Here is a 21,176-nt window from a genome sequence, read left to right as displayed (position 1 = left end):
AATAGATATATTATCGTCTTCCTGCCAAAAATCCTTGTTAGAAAATAAGTTCCCTGAATTCCTCAGACATACTTTATATGAGGGAAAATCTTCATTTTCCGTGCTTGCAAGATCTCCCAATTTATTCTCAAAATGAGAAACAGTAATGACTGGAATATTTTTGATCAAATACTTAAGACATATTGCAGAGTGTTTGAGAGTTGTTGCGAGTTTCCTTTGCAAATTCTGCTTGGATTCATTCCAACATTTGGAATAGGCTTGTGGTTTTTGTTGTCATGAATTCTAATGTTACACTCCAATACAGATTTCGCACTCATAATCTTTCTCTTACCACAAAGGGGGACAGCAACACTGTCATTTCCCCTCCCAGTATGTGGACATAAATCCTCGCTAGATTATTTTGCCCTTGTCTGAAACTCGTGCTCAGTTCCCAACTGTCCAATGACTTAGTCAAGCGTATAATAACCAGAGTTCTCATGCACTGGAACCTTCTGGTTCAGTTGCTGCTTTGGCAAGTTGTTGATCTTCTACGGAAGCCTCAGGGATTTGCTTTGACACAGTGCCTGAGAAAGGTTAGATATTCCAGCAAGAATAAACAATAACTCAAGCAGTTACCTTTCTTAGAGATATTATTAATAATATATATGTGTGTATATATATATATAGTGACCTCCACTCTTCGAAAATCACTATTACATTCTTGCAGTGTGTCTAATCTCCTCAAGCTAAAACAGACAGTTGTGTGCATTCTGATTCAGTACGTACCCTGATGTGATGTGCCAGTGTCCACCAAGAGAAACCAGAGTGCTAACACTGTGCAGTAAACTGGAACCAAACCCGTGAAAGTCCATAGAAATTGGTATTGTTACTAACGTATGTTGGTCATGTTTAAGGATATATTCGGGTCAAAAACACATTTCATGCTTTGTTTACTGATAAAACAGCCTGCATTAACAGCTTGTCTATCTATTTAATTGCTTCTAGATCATGTTTTACAAAAAAAGAAAAAAAAATGTTTGGAAAGTATACATCAAAAATGTATGAACTGCAGAAAAAAAAATAATGCTGACTTCCTACTCCTTCTTGAACTTAATTAGTATTTCTGTATTCTCTTGTTATTTAATGTGTTAAAGAAAAAGTGAATGCAGAAGAAATAGAAGTCTGATTTGGTGTGTAGCAGTATAATTAGGTATACAGAAACTTAAAATTTATGTGTATAGTACTAGATGTCATCAGCTGCTGAAGAATGGACATGGAAAGCATATCTAGCTGACTTTTTCTGCAAATACACAGGTATCTGATTTATGTATAATGACATAATATGATGTATTATGTTCCTAAAATGCATAAAATACCTTGGAATTATAAAATCATTTGTAGTTTGAGTTCAAACTAAAATCAGTAGTTGTAGCATGAAAAGAAAAAAAAATTTAAAATTAAAGCTTTTAAAATCTTCCATTGGTGAAACAAATGAAAAATAAACATTACGCAGTGGGAGCAATGAAATGCAGATTTGGTTTTAATTCTAAATCATTAACTTAAGATTTTACCAATAGCAGATAAGAAGTCTGCCCTGAAGATAACAGAGCTGAATTTCCGAGAATCAGTTCTTCATAAAAAGATCTGAGAGTTAGAGCATTTACAAGGAAAGCACTTGTAGTATCGGGATTTATATGGTAGGCAGTACCCCTCACAAAAGATGTGCAGTAATCCCTTTGCTCTACTCAGCATGGGTAAGATCTCATCTGGAGTACCTGTGCAAAATCAGGACACTGCACTGCAAGAAAAAGATCTGTGCAAACTGGAGAGAATCCATAACAGACCAAAAAGAACATTTAGAGAGCTCCAAAATAAGACCTCTAGGGAAAGATTTTTGGAGCTACTTCAGATAGAAAAGGGAAGATAAAGGAGTGGTATATAAAAGGTAGCTTCAACGTGTCAGAAGCAGAAATCGTCATCCACATCCATGGAGAGGAAAAGAATCAGTAAACTTAAAATGCATTGAGTGATATCTTAAACATCAGGAAAACCTTCTTAATGACAAGGTTAGTTAAACACTGGAACAAGGATGGATTTAAGCAAAAATAAACAATTGTGTAAGCAGCATTAAAATCATAGAAACAGCAGACCTGTTCCTTCAGTCAGCTGCTTTTTGGTGTCCAGGTCAGGCAAACTCTTTGACCAGAATAACAGGGGACAGTAACCAAGGGATGCACACCTGACCCCTCTTCGTGACTTTCCCTCCTCTATTCCTTGCTTTCAGAAGAGTGGCTTTGTAGGCAGGACTTTCCCAGTGCAAAGGATCGTGGGGAGAACCTGGAGCTTTTCATCTAGCTCTTGGCTTACAGCATCTTGTTCAGGTATGTAGTGATGGTCTCTAAACTGCCATTGCAGATCTGAATATTATGTCCCCAAGGAGAAGAGCAGACCAAAGTTGGGAGGATGCTTTGTCAGATCCTCAAAAGTCTCAAAAAAAATAAAGTTTGCTGAAAACAGAGGGAGGTGCACAAGCAAGTCCTAATAGGAACTGATAAAGGCAGGAGAGTGAGGAGCCTCCATCACTTGAGTTCATTAAGAATAGATTTGACAGTCATTTCAGAGCTGTTACTGATCACGCCCTGGGGCAGAGAGTTGGCTTATGTGACCTTTTAATGTCCCTGCCATTATTCCTTTTTACTACTTCTGTAGCGAGAACTCTTTTAGAAAGGGACTGATTCCAAATACAGCTTCTGTTGGGAACTTATTGTGAGTGAAATGGCAGTATAAAAGAAAACAGCCAGAGAAGGAAGGTGATTAGCTTATTTACCATATTATTTTCAAACTATTCAACACCCTTCTCAGTGTGTTCCTGTAAAGAGTTTTACGAAGATGAGACCTTTTAATATCTTTATAAAATGTCTGTTAGAATATTTCTAGGTTAAATATATATGTTGAGTACATGATGAGCTCCCCAGACTGTCCCTATGTCCTCAGGTCACCTTAAAAATGAATTTTCTTATCTGCATTTTTTTCTCTGCATTGATTTCCCATAGGCTTACTAAAGGACAGGACAGTCTTCCCCCCAGGTAGGTTTTCATGGGCAAATTGTGTGTTACCATAATCCCAGTGAAGCTAATAGAATCACATAACTGGAGAATTTGTGATTATACAGATAGTACCAAGTATGTAAGATACCAAGTGGTTTACTGAGATGCTCCCACATAGTTGATATTGGGCTGATAAGATTTGTCTTACACAGATAGCTGTATGGGTACTTAGTGAAGAACTGAAACAGACGATTACTGAAAATAATTGATTTTCAATCTACAGTTCTTTCCCAATTAAAATTATCCTGAGGCACTCAAAGGCTATAATTTAAAACTATAACAGAAATCCAAGCAAGTCCTCACTGTCAGTGATTTTTTTTTTTTAATATAATAACCATTTTGAGTCATGCAAGCAGTTAAAAATCCCTCCTTTTCATTATAAATTATTTAATTTTCTAGCTGTAGGCACTTTTTTAAAAATAGGATTAAAATTGATTTTGGTTTGGTTTGCAAATGTGTTCCAACCAGGAAATTGGAGGCCACTTTTCATACCAGGGAACTGATGGATAAAAATCTCCACTCTAGTGCAATCAGCTGAAACTTCACCATTGGCTTTGGTGACACCGAATCTTACTCAGAGCCCTAAAACAGATTTCACTGGAGAAAAACAGAAACAATATCAACCCTGCTAATGTGAAATACTTTACTTCCCTCAGCTTTCTGTGTGCTACTAGTCTGGTCACTTTAGTTCCAGAGTGTTTTGTACAGACCTACTTTGTCTGTAGAGATGAGGGAAGCCTGTATTTCTAAGGAATAATTTTAGTTCTTAAGACATGAGGATTGTCTCTTAAAGCTGTTACATAGCAGCAATGTCCACAACACACATGTGCTGGTAATATAGGGGGGAAATTTAAACCAGACCCTCTTACCTTCTGTAGCCCTTGTGCTTTGGTCTGTGTAGGATCATTCCAGTCCCACTTTAAAAGTCCTGCTTCTGTTTACTCATTAGTCTGCTCAGCAGCCTGTCGTTTTTTCAGCCTTGCCTCTGATTTGGTGAAAAAATTGATATAGGCTTAGTTTTGTGAAAGGAAATTTTTAAAGGGTTATGGGTATTTGACATGAGAACTTATAAGAGAAAATATTATACACTTGAGATAATACTTACATGACATAACACACAGTAATAGTTATTGTCAATTTAAGGAAAGGTAGATATCTTTGCTGGCATTTATTTTATTTCCAATTTAGATTTGTCTGATTTACTTCAACAATAGGGTGTATATTGGTTTGTGACAGAAATAAATTCTTGTCCAAGAAGTCTCGCACCCCAACCCTTGCATGTGGGCTCTATTAATAGGGTAACTTCAGTACCATTATATCAACTCAGTGCTTTGACTTTGCCAGAAAATATTGATCTGTAGCCTGATCTGTCCAAGGGTAACAGCATCATTAATTGCTAAGTGATCTGCAAAGCAATTAGAAACCTCCCGCCTGTTGTACAGATAGATGAATGGAGCTGTCTACCTAATCAGATACGGTGGTGTCTACTAGGGACCCAACTGTGTTGTTCAGAACTGTCTTAAACATCTGTCACCTCCCTACTGCTCACAATAACGTATGCCACGCTCTGCTCCACAGGGTTCCTACTCGGAGTTTTATAAGAAAGTTTTTATCCCATATCTACATTTTCAGATTTGCTTTTTGAAATATGAGCAGGATTAAGGTAAAGATTACATGTATACAAGAAGCTGTCATTTGCATTTACATTAAAGGCACGAAGACAGAACAATCATATAAAAAATTAACTCAGAGCCTGGATACAGTTAATTTAGTACTTAAGGAAATTAATAAGATTGATGATTTTCTAGGCTCTGGGATTCTGTCCTTAAATTGGGTCTCTGAGGATTAAACGCTAAGATTAAGACTCCTTTCCTTTTGTATGAAGGAAACAAATTAGGAAGGAAATGTACAATTAGTAACTGTCCCCTTAAAGTTAGATGTCACAAATATTTCATAAGTATCCTCTGCTGAAAATGCTTGTATTGAGATACAGGTGATTATTGGTAAAAACAGAGCAGTCGCTGTCAAACCTATTGTGTCAGACAAGTAACAGGGAACTAATTTTGCAATGCAATGGGGAGTGACGCTGATAAGATTGTGTTCCTATGAATGTACTCACATTTTCCTAAGTATTCCTGTTTTATGTTTCCTGGGTCTTTGTAAGATTCAGTCTGCTGTTTGTGTCTGTTCAACACAAATTGTATTTTTAGTGATGTCTTACAGTATTTAAAAAGTAAACATAAGTACTGCATGCTGCACATTGATACTGTTTGTGTGCTACTTAGTGTAGTGCCTCTGTACAATTCACTGTTGAAGGTTAGATGTGAACATTTAACTTTCTTCACATTCTTTGTTACATATGCTAGTGTTTTAAAGGTCTTTTTTTTTTTTTCGTATCTGGATATGAGGCTTGTTAGTAAAATTCCTGTAGCAGTTACTCCATCATTCTAGCTAGAATTTGAAGCTGCTTTTGATTTAAATGATATGCAGATTTTTAAGATGACATTTTCCTCTATGAAGTATTGGTTTAGCACTAAACCAATGACAAATATACTCAGTGGGTAACTTCCAACATTCTTATTGCTGTATCTGGCCTAGTTTTAGTCAGTAGAGTTCTACAGAAGATATGTTATTAATATTTCTTTTAGTAAATGCCTTGTTACACATAGTACAAGGGCCAGAAGACGAGCACAAGCAGGAGAGCCCATACTTGGGAACAGAAGTGTGTAGGCTGCTTCTTTATATGTGATTTAGTACCTGCTTCTTTTGAGAAGTGGTTAATCTTTGTAAATTAGCAGCAAACCTACTGACCATCCTTCCAGTCCCTCAGAAGTAAAAGTGATGAGGGAGCCCCTGCAGTGAGTGAGTGCAATCCCCATTACCCTGTGTTTCTGGGCAGGGCACTGTGAAAGAGCCAAAAGGATAAGCTGGTAGATAGAGGGGCTGGAGGAAGAAGGTGATCCTTTTAAAACAACCAGAAAAGCAACTTGATTTTTGTTCCTTTAAGAAGCAGTTCCTTAAAAAAAAAAACTTCTCAATAAAAGCAGCTGTGTTGTTCCTGGTTTTATTTTGCCTAAGCATTGGTATTCTACACATGGATACAAGCAACACTGTTTTTACAAAAAAAAAATCCCTATTTCAGTAGCATAGTTTTACGATGCTTTCATTAACATCACATTGGGGGTCAGATGGTGTAACAGAATAATAAACTGGCTTTCTGCCTTTTGCAGACAGGTGTTCAGATACACTGTGCATCGCATGTAAAAATTAGTCTGGTGGTCCTGTCCCTACTGCTTGGTTTTATAGACCAAAAAGATGAAGAAGAACATGAAAAATATTTAATGCTTGGCAAACTCCAAATTTAATTTTCATCCATATATTCTGCTACCCTCCATTCAAATAAAATCAAACACAAATCATAATGCAGGTCACAAAAAAAGATAATGGAAAGTCTGAAGGAATAGCCTAAACAGTGACAATCACATTCTCTAACAGCAAAGCACTACAAAGGGCAGGGAAGATTTGGTCTTTGTTCATACATTGTTTTAGTTTCCACAGTTACTGCAATACCTGGGATCAGAGAAGACTCTCACACCTCAGGTATGCTTTTCCTACCACTACTCGCGTGTTACTGGCAGTTGGATTTTAGAGCTGCAACAGTACTCGTTCACTTGCATAAGCAAAAAGCTTTCTTGGGAAAGTGGTAGTGTACTGACTTAGTTGCACAAAACACAAGAGTTTTTCTGTAGTGCAAGATGTAAGAATGGACAATTTGGGCCTCTGAATATTTTATACAATGAAAATAATTTCCTCTTTTACTGAAGCAATGGCTTTATTTTTTCCCCCAAAAAATCTATAAATATTTATAGTCAGAATCTTACAGTCAGAGTATTATAATCGAGGGGGCTATTATAGTGCTGTGTGAGGATTCTCTGTATGTCAGGCTCTGTATCCATCCTGTACCTCACACAATGCACCATAAATAATCTCTCTCCATTCTGTCCAGCCAACCCTCATGGATGTCGGTCCCAAGAGTCCAGAGCAATTTTTGGTTTTGAAATCCAGACCTAGAAATGTGAAAGGGTTTCTATAATGCTCTACATAGTCGGATCTTTGTTCAAAAAATCACCCTTTGATGAAAAACAGAATTACACCTTTTCCGTTAAAAGTCATCTTTTTTTTTTTCCATGCCCATGTGGTCTTCTCAGCAAACAACTTGAAAGTCACAACTTTTGAGCTTTTCCTCTGGACTTCGCAGTGATTTGCTTGATGCTGGCATAGTCAGGGCTAGATTCTGACACCTTTGTTGATGCTTTTCACACTTTTCCCACATAAGAGAGCCTATGGTAGTCAGCTGGGCTGTCTGTAATTAAGGTGATACTTATTTAGAAGTTGAGAAATTAAAACCCAATAGTGTATCATGCAGTCTTATTCTTAAACTAAACATTAAGAGGAGCCTCTGAACTGCTTAGAGTTGTGTGCAACAACAATTAGTGAACAAAATGAATCGTATTGCCTTGTGTGTTACTAAGCAAACAAAGCTGAAAGAAAAACTCAATTAAAAGCAGAATTACTTAACTAGTTCAAATATCTTGTATCTGTGGACAGATCTGTGTGGAAGAAGAGCATAGGAAGAGGAAAACAAGAGTTACAACTTTAAACAAAAAGGTTGGGTTTGGTTTTGGTTTTTTTGTTTGGTTGGTTTTGTTTTTGTTTTTTGTTTGTGTTTGTTTGTTTGTTTTAATATGTACATACTGGCCTCAAATCCAGAAATAAAAAAATGTACGTAGTTTATTTTTTTTTAAGATGTGCCCTTTTAATTCAGCTGTGTGTTGTTTTGCTTAGGGTAGAACCTGAATCGTGTGACACAGAAAACATCTTTCCTTCCCATCTCTTTACTATGTTTACCAGCTCCCTGCTCTGAAGAAATTCTTTGATCATACAGTGTCATCTTCTTGTTCTGTTTGCTAAGCTGAATTAATAGCAGCTCAAAGAAAATATTGTTAAATATTGTTATTATAATATTGTGGGTTTTTCAGTACTTAATCCCCAGCTCTTCCATATCTACCAGCTGCTAAAACAATGAGCATTCACCATGAAGATGTCTGTAATTCACTCATGTATTATCAGTAAAATATCAGTACATTAGCTTTGAAAAATGTGGGTAATTTAGAGAGAATGCTAAAGGTAAATCACAGAGTAAAATAAATAATGTTGGCTACTGCAGCGATTAATCACTTGTGTGTTAAATGCTGCAGCACCTTCATTTGGACTGCTGAAGATTTTCTGATTTACCGTACCAGAGCAGAGCACATGTCCAAGATAAAATTGTCCTTTGGGTTCTGAAGGTTGCAGGAGATTTGGTGCCAGGACTGGGGCTGCCAGTTCTTTCCAGTGCATCATGATCACAGAATATTACGGAGTGCTTTCCCCATGGTTATTACCATTGCCCAGTGAACAGTGAATGTGTTACTAGCCTCTGCATTTTTTAAATGGAAAACCTGTGGATTACAAAACAAACAAAAACTCTTTGTGGTTTTCCTCCACAATTTTGCTTTTTGTTCATGTGTTTTCTTTTAGAGCTACATGCCAATATCATTATTCAATGAATATCTATTTTTCTGTAGAAGAGTTACAATGCTGGCATGGTTAAAAGAATTAAAGGAAATGGAGTCTTGAGTTTTAAGAAAGGAAACAAATTAACTCTGTCAATGTGATTTTTTTGAAAAAATCTCAAACTTTTGCATCTTTCACACAGATTTTTTTCTAAATAATTTGAAAAAGTTATACCGTGAAAAGTCTTGTCTCAAAACTTCAGCATTTTGGAGTTGCAACCACAATCTCATATCTTTTAGGCTTCTATGCAAGGTTTATAGTGCAACCCTTGGATGCCATATTATAAATTACATTAAAAAATTAGGTTTCCTGTAAAAATAAACCTTTTCAATTGACAAACTATTGAAATATCCACTTCTGTGGTACCATGTACAATATTAATACATTTATTCTTCTGTTTGCAAATGTTAACTGCCATGAATAACAAAAAAGTGTAATGATAGGCAGTTTTAGCTTTTTGGGGAGAGGTGCCCGAAGATTGGAGGAAAGCAAATGTCACTCCAGTCTTCAAAAAGGGCAAGAAGGAGGACCCGGGTAATTATAGACCGGTCAGCCTCACCTCTGTCCCTGGGAAAGTTATGGAACAGCTTATCCTTGGTGTCATCTCAAGGAATATCAGGGATAAGAGGGTCGTTAGGGGCAGTCATCGTGGCTTTACCAAGGGTAAGTCATGCTTGACCAACCTCATTGACTTTTATGAGAATGTAACAAGGTGGATGGATGATGGCAGAGCGGTGGATGTGGTCTACCTTGACTTCAGTAAAGCCTTTGACACAGTCTCTCACAGCATCCTCACAGCTAAATTGAGGAGGTGTGGTCTAGACAATAGAGTAGTGAGGTGGGTTGCAACCTGACTTAGAGAAGCCAGAGAGTGGTGGTCAATGGTGCCGAGTCCAGTTAGAGGTCAGTATCTAGTGGAGTGCCTCAGGGGTCAGTACTGGGGCCAATATTATTCAATATATTCATTAACAATTTGGATGAGGGAATTGAGTGTACTATCAGCAAGTTTGCTGATGACACTAAGCTGGAAGGAGTGACTGACACGCCAGAAGGCTGTGCTGCCATCCAGCGGGACGTGGACAGGCTGGAGAGTTGGGCAGGAAATAACCTGATGAAATTTAACAAGGAAAGTGTAGAGTCCTGCATCTGGGCAGGAACAATCCCAAGTTCCAGTATAGGTTGGGGAATGACCTATTAGAGAGCAGCATAGTGGAAAGGGACCTGGGGGTCCTGGTGGACAACAGGATGAGCATGAGCCAGCACTGTGCCCTTGTGGCCAGGAAGGCCAATGGCATCCTCGGGTGTATTACAAGGGGGGTGGTCAGTAGATCGAGAGAGGTCCTCCTTCCCCTCTACTCCGCTTTGGTGAGACCCCATCTGGAATATTGTGTCCAGTTCTGGGCCCCTCAGTTCAAGAAGGACAGGGAACTGCTGGAGAGGGTCCAGCGCAGGGCAACAAAGATGATGAAGGGAGTGGAGCATCTCCCTTATGAAAAAAGGCTGAGGGAGCTGGGTCTCTTTAGTTTGGAGAAGAGGAGACTGAGGGGTGACCTTATTAATGTTTATGAATATATAAAGGGTAAGTGCCATGAGAATGGAGCCAGTGGCAAACAGTGATAGGACAAGGAGTAATGGGATCAAGCTGGAACACAAGAGGTTCCACTTAAATTTGAGAAGAAACTTCTCAGTGAGGGTGACAGAGCACTGGAACAGGCTGCCCAGGGAGGTTGTGGACTCTCCTTCCCTGGAGACATTCAAGGCCCGCCTGGACATGTTCCTGTGCAACCTCACCTAGGCGTTCCTGCTCCAGCAGGAGGATTGGACTAGATGATCTTTCGAGGTCCCTTCCAATCCCAAACATACTGGGATACTGTGATACTAATATAAATATAGAAAGAAAAGATGATTTATTCTAATGTACATTTTAATTGCAGCATCAAGCTTTAGGCAAAAAGTGCAGTTTCTGAGGCCCAGTGTAGCAGTTGTTACTCAGTTAAAGCTCCTTACTTAACAGAGGAATGGAGGACTAAATTGTGAGAACTTCAGGTTACATTTGGAAATGCAAGTGCTTCTACTACTTGCTTAGAGTAAATCCAGAGTGGTTGCAGCAGGATTGTTCTGCGTTTATTCTTTGTGTGACAATGTATCTGGAGCACATTAGACACTGTGTAAGGCAGATGTATCTTTAGAAATGTAACAGCATTAAAATTCTGTATCCAGATCTAATTTCAAAGTAGTCTCCGCTAATTTGCTAAAAGGAAAATGGTTTCTGGGAGTTCTGTATCACAAAATACCGCTATCATGTTTATAGTCGGCATTTCCAGAAACAAGACATTCAGCAGTATCTTCACAGGCAGGTAAGAAAAGCCTGTTCCTGTTTACAAGATTCAGGTAATGAACCATGAAGGATAGTGCTTTGAAGCCATCTGTCAGGTAGCTTACTTTTTTTGGTAATTGAAAGCGATTTAATACATCTTAGAAAAGAAAGGTCAAATTGTGTGCTGTAATTCTTACCCCAGTGACTTGTCATACAGAATTGAGACTTAGCACTTTCTTGAGGACAATAAGAAAAAGTGCACCCTGTGTATATCCAAAAAGTGCAAACAGACCCCCTGGCCGGTGTTACTATTTCAACGTATTATCGATAACAAATAGAAATCTTTGCTAGCAAAGAACTTAAAGGTTAAAATCAGCATTTGCTGTCCCTACAAACAAGTGTTCATTCTCTAGTACTTGCAAGGTTCTAATATATGTTTTTGTAAAAGTGAGTTTCAACCAGATTAATTTAACTTTCTAAAAAAGCTTTCTTTTCGCCAGTTTCCAGTAATAACCACTCTGTTGATGATAACTATTATACATTCATTGAAAACTTAGCATATTCAAATGTAAATAGATCATGCATGAAGTTGGTATCATTTTCCACTACCATATAATGCATTTTCATTTTTACTGTCTAGCCTGGAGTTTCTTGTGCTCCTTGCAGACCTATAAGGGCTAGAATTGTGATGGAATATGTCCCTGCCAGGGAGATGCAGTTATATCAGCCATAGGAAAGAAAGCATGGTTTAACTGTCAGGAAAGATGTCTGTTAACCAATTCTGTGATTAAATTAAACCTGGATGATTTGTCAAGTTTTTCCTTTATAACTACATTTATAAAACAACTGCCCATTACACTCTGCTTTTTGGAAGCACATTACTTGACCTCGCACTGGTGATTTTATGAGTGTTACCCTTCCTTGGAAAGGTGGAAAGCTGGAGTGACTTACTGCATCACCATTCCTTCAGAGAATTTCTTCCCTAGCATTTAATCCTTGACATCTGGATTGTGCCACAGTTAACCATGGTACATGTAATTAGCATATAGCAAAGTGTAAATACGCATGTGCAACTAGTTGCTTACAAGACTAGAGTGTATGTGACTCCTGTTTTTTCTTTTCCGTACCTAATTAGTACTTCAAAAGAAAAACACTTTGTACTTTTTATGTAGGACAAAAAAAGAGAACATTTTAAACTAGCTAAAAGATCCTTGTTTCTTCCATCTTTATGCAGAAAACAGATGAACAGTTTACAACTAACTTCAAAAATTGTATCTAAGACAACTTATATGCCAAGTTTAAGCCAAAAATACTTTCTGCAGCAAAATTGTCAAACCCTCTGAAGGAGCATTTATAATGGAATTGCTGATGCAACCTTTATTGTAGGAATATGAATAGCTATAATGAAGGCTTCAGCTGATGCTCTGGCAAACCTACTGCTAAAAATTATTCTGAATTTATCTGGTATTCAGAAAGTGCTTGAAGTGGCCAAAATGTTTACACTATCATCATCATGTTGACAATATCTGTTTTATCCCAAAGGAAGTCAGTGATGAACAAATTCAAGAAGTGTGTGAGATGTGCATATTTAGCATCTGTTACGCATTCTCTTGGCAGCATTGTTTTATATGACAAAACCGAGATCATGGGCTCAACCACCAACTTAGCAGCAGTTGTGTTGAATCAAACATTATTGCCTATTGTGTCATTTTGTAGTATGTTAGTGAACTATGTCATCTTTTTCCTCATGATTTGCTTTTTGTTTATAATCGAGAAACTCCAAGGTCTGAGCAAGAGTGTTAAATTCAGTGATAGGATTTTGGAGGTCCGTGTTTTTCCTTTGGTTCTTTTGTACCACCTTTTCATAGTTTTGAAATACCATTTACTCTTTTAATTTTAGAAAAGTCATACAAAGCTAATTACAGATATGGCATTTTCCTGTAGGTGCATAACTTTAGACTCCCAGACCAGATCCAGGCAGATATCTGATGACAGAAATTAATGGTTGGCTTTTGGACAGTCATAGTGTACAATGTGTACGTGCAATTCCACCTTGTAGTAGCCTCATCTCTTATCAGCTTGCTTTCTGTTTTCTAGCAGTCTGTTTTCCTATCATAAAGTAGTACCACTTCCTCCATTTCTGGTGGTTTGGCTCCATCTGAGATCACACTGATTAATCAAGTTTGGATGCTAAATTGGTTTTATTAAATTCTTGTTCAGGGAGTCATCAAGTGAATTAAACCTGTCCTGCATTGACTTTCCTTAAGTTGAGAAGGACTTGACTTACACTAAATCAATATAAATCAAATTTTAAATTATTTAAATGGGTTCACAGAGTGTTTACATCAGTATAATGAAATAAATTTTAAAACACAGTTTAGACAAATTAAATATGATGCGATTCAGGCTTCTGGCTGCATTTTCTAAGGATTTTAATGCTGATGGAGGTAGAACCAGAACAAACCTTCCACATGAAATTTCTTAAAAGATACATATTTTTTAAGAAATGAGAGTTTTTCCCTCATAGAATTTTCATATGGCAAATGCTAGAATTTCCATTGGAAAATTTCTGCACCATTTTAGAAATGTCAAAACAAAAAAGTGGCATAGCATCATTTGGAAATCATTTTTAAATGAAATTAGTGTTTTTCTTAAGTGTTGAGTGCAAATGCTGATTTGTGTCACTTTTCACCGAAAAAAAAATGTTTTTGTAAAATTTCTGAATTCTTCATCTCTTGTTTTTTTTGCTTTCAAAACTAAAAATCTGGCAAAGGAAAAGGAGAATGAACCAAAAAAAAAATCATCACCTTAGCTGGAAGGCTTTAAATTGGATTTGTATTTGAAAAGCTTTACTACCAACTAGATCTGCTGATAACCTGATTTTAACAAAAACTCTGTCTCAGTACAGCTGGGGCACCAGCCCAGGAGGAGGGATTCTCTTGTTTATTTTGCTTGTCATCAGGTTCAAAGCAGATGATTTCTTTTATGCCAAGTAATTCTGAAGGAGATGGAAAGATATTCAAAGTTTGTCTTGCACACTCCCTGTGTTGAAGGAGAGATCTCAGTACATCTTCACACCTTCATGGATTAAAAAGCCTAATGTTTCAATCAGGAAAAAAAACTGCTTTCATGAAAGTGTTTGAAAAGTTTAACTGTCCAGTAATAAGGAGGAAAAGTTGCTGTGAAATTGAGTTCCTCTTTGTTGCTGTATTCTGGTCTGCAAGTCCTATTTAGATCTAGATTTCTCTTCAGTTGTTCAGATTGCATTTATTCAACATCAGTTGCTTGATTTACCGAGTTACTGCTGCCATTTCCATTCTTATCACCATTTTACCTCCTTCCCTCCCCAAGCAGTTGGATGTCTTTGCTCTGAAGTTCATGACTATACATGAGAAAACTGGAAATTACTAGCTGCCTTGTGTAATCCTCCTCTTTTCTTCAGGTGCATGCATTGCTTAGAGAAGGAATCTGTTGTATCGAACAACAATAAAAAACAAAAATTGGCTCTTAATGATGGTACTTGGCACAGTTACAGCTCATTGCAATCTTAACTGATAGCGGGTCCTTTCTCAGTGTGAGATTTAATTTTCTTTTAGGTAGCTAGCTGTGCTTGGTGTCAGTACATATAAACCGTCTTGTCAGCAGTTAGTTGCATGCTGAGATGGGAATGCGTCTCTTGGGAAGGAAGAAGAAAACCACTTCTTAGCATCTTATCAACTACAGGACTCTGTGCAGCACTGTCATCATGTCAAGGTTGAGCTCATATATTACGGATATTGAGCAAAGAAGCCAAGGTACACTGGGAAAATGAGAGAGGCAATACTAAGCACTTTAATAATATTAACATTATTAATATTATAATAATATTAATAAGCTTCCAAAATTACATGGTATTAGTCAAAACACCTATAACACAACCCAGCCCATAAAATATGTGAAAGCAAACCATCATCTGTCTGCTTTCCATATATTTATATGGAAGAAGCCTTGAAGAAGCCTTTCCTTATAAAAAATACATAATGATATGTTTAGTGTGTAACAATGAAAGCCTATTAGGAGCTAAGGAGTAACCAGAAGAAAATGAAAGGGTTATATTGAGAACACTAGCTAGAGCAAATACTCATTTCTCAGGTTCATGTATTTTGAAACTGCGTGAACAAGTCCAAAATCACATACACATCTTTATCAAGTGATCATAAGGTGATAGATAGAAAATTATAATGTCTTGATTGGTCCACACTTTTCAAACTTTTGATTTGGAGTAAAAAGTCAACTTGAGGCCCATATATATAACTTACAGAAGTTACAGGTTATACTTCTCAAATCTCAAGAGGGTTGTGGATTTCTGGTTTCTGTTAACTAGCCTTATCTGCTCCTAAAACTGTTTTTGGAAACAGCCTAGAACCCTGAAGGACTCCAAACATTTCAGAAAATGCAATAGCTTGTTCAACAGTATGTATAGTTTACGTTAACAAATAGTAGATAAAACTTTACAACTAATGACTGACCTCGCTATGAAAAAGAAGGCCTTCTAACTGCATGAAGAAAATTCTCCATCAAACCAGCACAAAGTCATTGGCTACAAGAGAGACCATAAGGTCTCACATTTTCTTTGAAGAGTTCTCTTCTAAAATGAGATTTCTGTCTCCCGGTAAAATGTATCCTTAAAGACTGGAAGCTTTTGATGTCTTTGGCGTGTTTGCAAAGGAAACAGTCCTATTGCAAAAACTGGGTTTCTGTTTCAAGAGTATTGTGTGCTCTAGATCCTCTGTATACACAGCAGGCAAGTTCAGCATTTTCATAGAAGTGATAATGACTTACATTAAGAAGACAGAAAGATCCATTTACACATTCAGAAGTTAATTCAGAACCATGGTTACTTCAGAACTTTTTTTTTCAAGGCTTCATTTCAATGGCTGATCCTCGAGCAGCCATGGTGGTTATTAAGATTACTGCTCCTGTTGTGTGCGTCATTCTACCTTGTAAATTCTAAGTAATCCCAAATAGAGTATTCTCCAAGAGGACAACTAGAAGGAAAAGTCAGGCAATTGTTTTCTTGTTTGAAAAGTTTTCACCAAAATAATTATTTAGTTACATGAATAAAAACCAGAAAAAAACATGAATTTGAATCAGATCGGTAAATGTTACCTTTGAAAAAAAGATGAAAATAAATTTCAAAACTTGTTTTAGATGTATTTCTTTCGCTTTTCTTTTTTTTTTTTTTTTTTAATTTGGAAAATACCCACAGACTAAGCAAAGCTTTGGTTGACTACAGATTTTTTGTTTTCATAAGAAAATAAAAAAGGTTTGCTTCAACTGACCTGAAATTATCTCTTCTTTTTTTTTTTTTTTTTTCTTTTTTTAATGGTGGAGGCTGCAGTTATTTGCACAGTTCAGCCTGTCATTCAGTTGACTTGACAAAGATCACGAGTTCTGACACTATCTCGGTCAACTCTAGGCTTCTATTATTTTTCTAGTTAATATATATTGACGGAAAGTACACTTGGATACAGTGGTAATTGAGCGTCTTGTGAATATTTAACAACAGAGTGTAATTTGAAATATGTTTTCTATGTTGGAATTCTGATTGGCTCTTCATGGCGGGGGGGAAGGAGGAGAAAAAAGAAAACAAAAAAGCCTGCTTAAGCTCCTAAGCCTGAGAAAGCAAGATAGTACTGGGAGGAATACATTGAAGTGTCCTATCTTGTGTCTTAAAACTCCAGAGTAATCATGTTAGTAGGATCAAGCCAGGAATGGCTGTTGAATCCACATACCCCAGACATTTTGAAGTGCAGAACTTTCTGCAACACTCCATAAGTAACTTCAGACTATTACTATGAAATGCTATGAGTGCAGAGCTGATTTCACTCTGGAGAAAAATAAATAAATAAATAAATAAATAAATGGCATTTTAATACTTTACTTTTGGTAGATTTTGAGTCAATCACTTTTGACCTGAATATTTCGAATTTGAGAAAAATTTTTTACAATAATCAAGTTCGTGTTAATTCATGTAACTGTCTTATTAAACCAACAATACTTCTTTCTACAATACTTTCTCTACAAATTGACTCTTTTAAAAGTGTTTTTAAAGTGATTGGACTGGAATTGATTTTTCAAAAAGCACAGCGAAAATACTTTACGAGGATGAAATATTCCCCTAATATACCTCCTATCATTTGATTCACAGCAGTGGAATTATCCAGGTGTAATTTAGGGCAAAACTGAGCCCTCAAAGCCCAGGTTGACTTAAGCTTAACTTTAGAAATGACAGATGCATTCAACCAGCAAGAGCTGTAGTTCATTATATCATCTGAAATGTGTTTTAGTCATGTAATGTATTTAATTTAAATTATTCTAGTACTTGTGATAGACGGAAGCAGGGAGGATGACCTCAAATATTAACGGTTCCATCATTCTTTAAGCTGTTAGTCATTAGCTAACCATATATTATGGAGGGGGAGGTTAAATGGCATTGCTGAAACAGTATCTTATCCCTTGTTAATAATAATGCTTGCATGGTTCTGTTCTGAATAATGGATTGAAGATTTTCACCACCAGCAGGCAGACCAGTGGGCAATTGTGATTTAAAAAGCAAGTTAGTAAAACTATATTTAGGGAGCAATAAAAACACTTTAAATGGAGCTTGAGCTGGCTTGAGATGCTTTATTAGGCAAAAGGTGTTGACAGACAGTGGCAGAACTTGATCTCCAACATATGCCTGAAGCTTTCAGACTTTATAGTGTTTCACATTTGATTTACCTACAGAGTTGTGCAAAGACCAAGAAATAAGAATGTGATGCTACTTTTAATTTTATTTTTTTTTACCAGTGTCCTTTCATTGAAATGAGTATTGCCAACATGCTAAGTAAGAAGAAGGTATCAGGAGCCTTGCAGGAAGAGATTCCCAGGAAAGGTGGATCTAGGGATGCAAAGTATGAACGTTACGTAAGTGAAATTTGAAATTGTTTACACACACATGCGTGCGCACATGCTTTATGGTGTAGTTGCAGAGGCAACATCTTCTTTCAAGCATTCCTCACCAAAGTTCTTGCCTGCCCACAAGGGGAAAACTGTCTCAAAACCTGATTGTAATTAGCTGAGTACAGAGCCAGTAATACTGACTCCCTTATGAGTGCCCTTTACCCTGAGCTCGGTAAACAAAACCTGGTGTGTTCATCTTCAAAAAGTGGAATCCTGCTAGGATAATAGGTGTTTCAGACTGCTGATGAGAAGAACAAAGTTTCTGGGAAATGTACAGCTTTCTGATGGAGTAAGGCAGTTGGAAAATAAGAACAGATTAAAGCTTTAGTGTATCTAAATGGAGGAAGACCTGGTTGTGCTGTTCAACGTTTCATGTTAGATGTGGCTGAGAAGTCAACTTGCTTTTGTTTCTTTGCATAATCATTCATACGAATACTAATGTGTCAGCCACTCCTCAGGGGCCTGTAGCTGAATTTTGTGCCTTGATAAAGTAAAATGTGTAACCCGAGGCAAGAAAGTAGTTTGTTTTGGTTTCTATTTGCACTTGTGAATTCTGCATAAATTCCATCCTATAGGATCTGTTAAAGGAGGTGGTAATTCTCCTAAAACATGAAAAATTTGTAATGATAAAAAATACTACCTGAAACTGCTACTTCAGTGTTTAAAGAAAAATGTTTTCTTCAGCAAGGCTATTGTAGTGATAAAGATCATCGTCATCATCAATGTTCTGTGAGCCAAACAGGATTGAAAAATCTGTGTAGTATTAGGATGACTTCAATTACTAAGACTAGTTGGCTTTCTTTCCAAAATAAGTGAAGATTGGTCTTTGGACAGAAGCTGTGAGTTACGTAAAATTGCCTCTGCTAAATATATGCTAATTGGCATATAAAATATATTTTGTCAATCTTCTGTTTAAATAAGTAGGTAGAGAAAAGTTGGGAATAAGTTCTCACTTCTCATAAGAAAAAAAGGCTTGCTATCATAATAAATTATGTTAGCAAATAGAATGCGAGTATATATTTGTAGCTACAGAAAACAAGTAGTACATACACATTCTTGCTTTACTCAAGCATCTCTGAAGATTAAAATGGACAGAAAATCACCCAAATGGTACAGGTAAAGATGCTGAATTGCAGTTTTGGGTTTCCCTGGTTTCTTTTGCCATAAGGGAAATTTTTCTGAGAAATCCTATATTCGGTTAGATGAGGTACTGATGTTTTAATGAACCAGAAAATAGAATTAAATTTGTGGGCCAGTAAGGGCTCTCATCTGCTTTTTGTAACAGTTCAGTAACACAATTATAAACTGCCATTGTTTGAAGAATAAATCGTTGCATTTTTAAGGGCTTTATATTCTCCCTCCAAGTTTGGCGTAGCGCAAACCTGGGGCTGCTCAGCTCTCACACACCTTCTCAGGTCTTTACCCGGCCACGCTGGCTGTTGCTTCTCATGCTTGTAGAAGGGGAACTTGCTGTGGCCAGGGGAGGAGGGAGCAGGACAAAGCCGAGCTCTGGGGACAGCCTGGGGAAGGAAAAGGGGTAGGCGGTGAGGCAGAGCCACAGAGCACCTGGGATTGCACAGAGTTGGACACAAATTATGAATGATGGGAACTCCCTTTTAAGGCAATTTCTTTCTCTGTTTGTGTTTTGTTGTTGTTTTTTTCTGTCTTTTTTCCTTTTTTGGTTTCCCCTTCTGGAACAAGTGCTTTCCTTTCTGCTGCAGCACTGGCAGTTACCATACCTTAGTATTTCCCAGTCCCAAGGTTTTCTCATTCACAGCTTTGTTGTGAGGATAATTAGCTGGTCAGCCTCGCTAGCAACTTGGTAGCATATCCAAGAGTTAAACCCAAGTCTCCTGAGTTACAGTTTTGTTTCTCACCCTGGCAACAATTGTGTTAGTAGCCTGTTTTCCAATTAGTTAAATTGTAGCTATGCCAAAATAAGAATAAATGTTTTGAGACACCGGGACATTTAATAGTAAAATATGTTACAGTTATGCTTCAGTTAACACCTGTTAGCAATATCTGGCTGTGCTATTTAGATTTCTCAGCTTCTGCCATATTCATAAAATACAAGAATTACATTGTATTAAACACAGTTTAGAAACTTCCACAAAATGACACTGACATGTAAGGGTGGGGATCAATGGTGCTTCATACTAAGGACGGACTTTGCATCTTGACGGTGCTTAGCCCTCTAAGCAAGTTGTATTTATTATCTTTAAAATGAGAAGTAATTTATTCTCTCACAGTAATACAGCATACAAACCAAGCAGAACTTTAAAGCGTGCATGTGTAGGCACACGTGGGTTACAATGTGTGTGGACATCATCTATAATGAGCAGAGCCTTTGATTTGCCTGGTGCATAGTAGGCTGGGTTCCTGTTTGTTTGAGCCTCGTGTGTATCTTCCGCTTTGGGTGTCTATTCTGCATTGGCTGGTGGTGGCCAGCAAACTTGTTATTGGCAAGACCAAATCTAGTCTCTTCCTGCAAAGGTGAAAACAATTTTATAACATTTTGTTTGTAAGAACAGGAGGAAAAGCCTTATGGCAAGAACTTCAGCAGTTTGTTGATCTTGTCAACTTTCAGAAATAAAAGGGTTTCTGTCATCTACCATGAGGTTCAATAACCTTTTTTAAAAGTATCTTCTCTTTCATAGTAGAAAGAAATTGCAACACCCTAAAAAAAAAAAAAAAACCTGTTAGCAATAGGCTTCTAGGGAAAAATACACATATATAATTTGTTATGGGGTGTATGTATGTAAAATCGTATATATTATAATACATATATGTGCTTGCTATATATTTAATTGTGCTTGTGAAATAAGCAGTAGTAGGTGTTATCAAAGGGATAAGTCAGGTAAAGCAAATTCTAGAATATTTCTTCGAGAATCAGACACCTGAGAATTGTAATTCAGTATTACAAGGACATTCTGTTTTTCTTCACAGTAAATGCAACTTAGCTACTGTAATGAAGAAATAGGTAATACATTATACTACTTATACAATTTTTAGCACACCTAAGGCCAAGTTCAGTAATTATGTCACAAAATTGCCTTTATGTGACTTCAAAGACAGTGTAGGTTATAAAAAATGTTTAATTTAGGAAGATAATGCTCTGTGTCTTATTAATACTATGTATAGTAAAACAGGAAAAAAATACATTTTAGATTGCA

Source organism: Patagioenas fasciata, chromosome 4 (genome assembly GCF_037038585.1).
Source record: "Patagioenas fasciata isolate bPatFas1 chromosome 4, bPatFas1.hap1, whole genome shotgun sequence".
In the NCBI taxonomy this organism is placed as follows: domain Eukaryota; kingdom Metazoa; phylum Chordata; class Aves; order Columbiformes; family Columbidae; genus Patagioenas; species Patagioenas fasciata.
The sequence above is the reverse complement of the archived record's forward strand: the minus strand, read 5'-3'. Positions refer to the sequence as shown.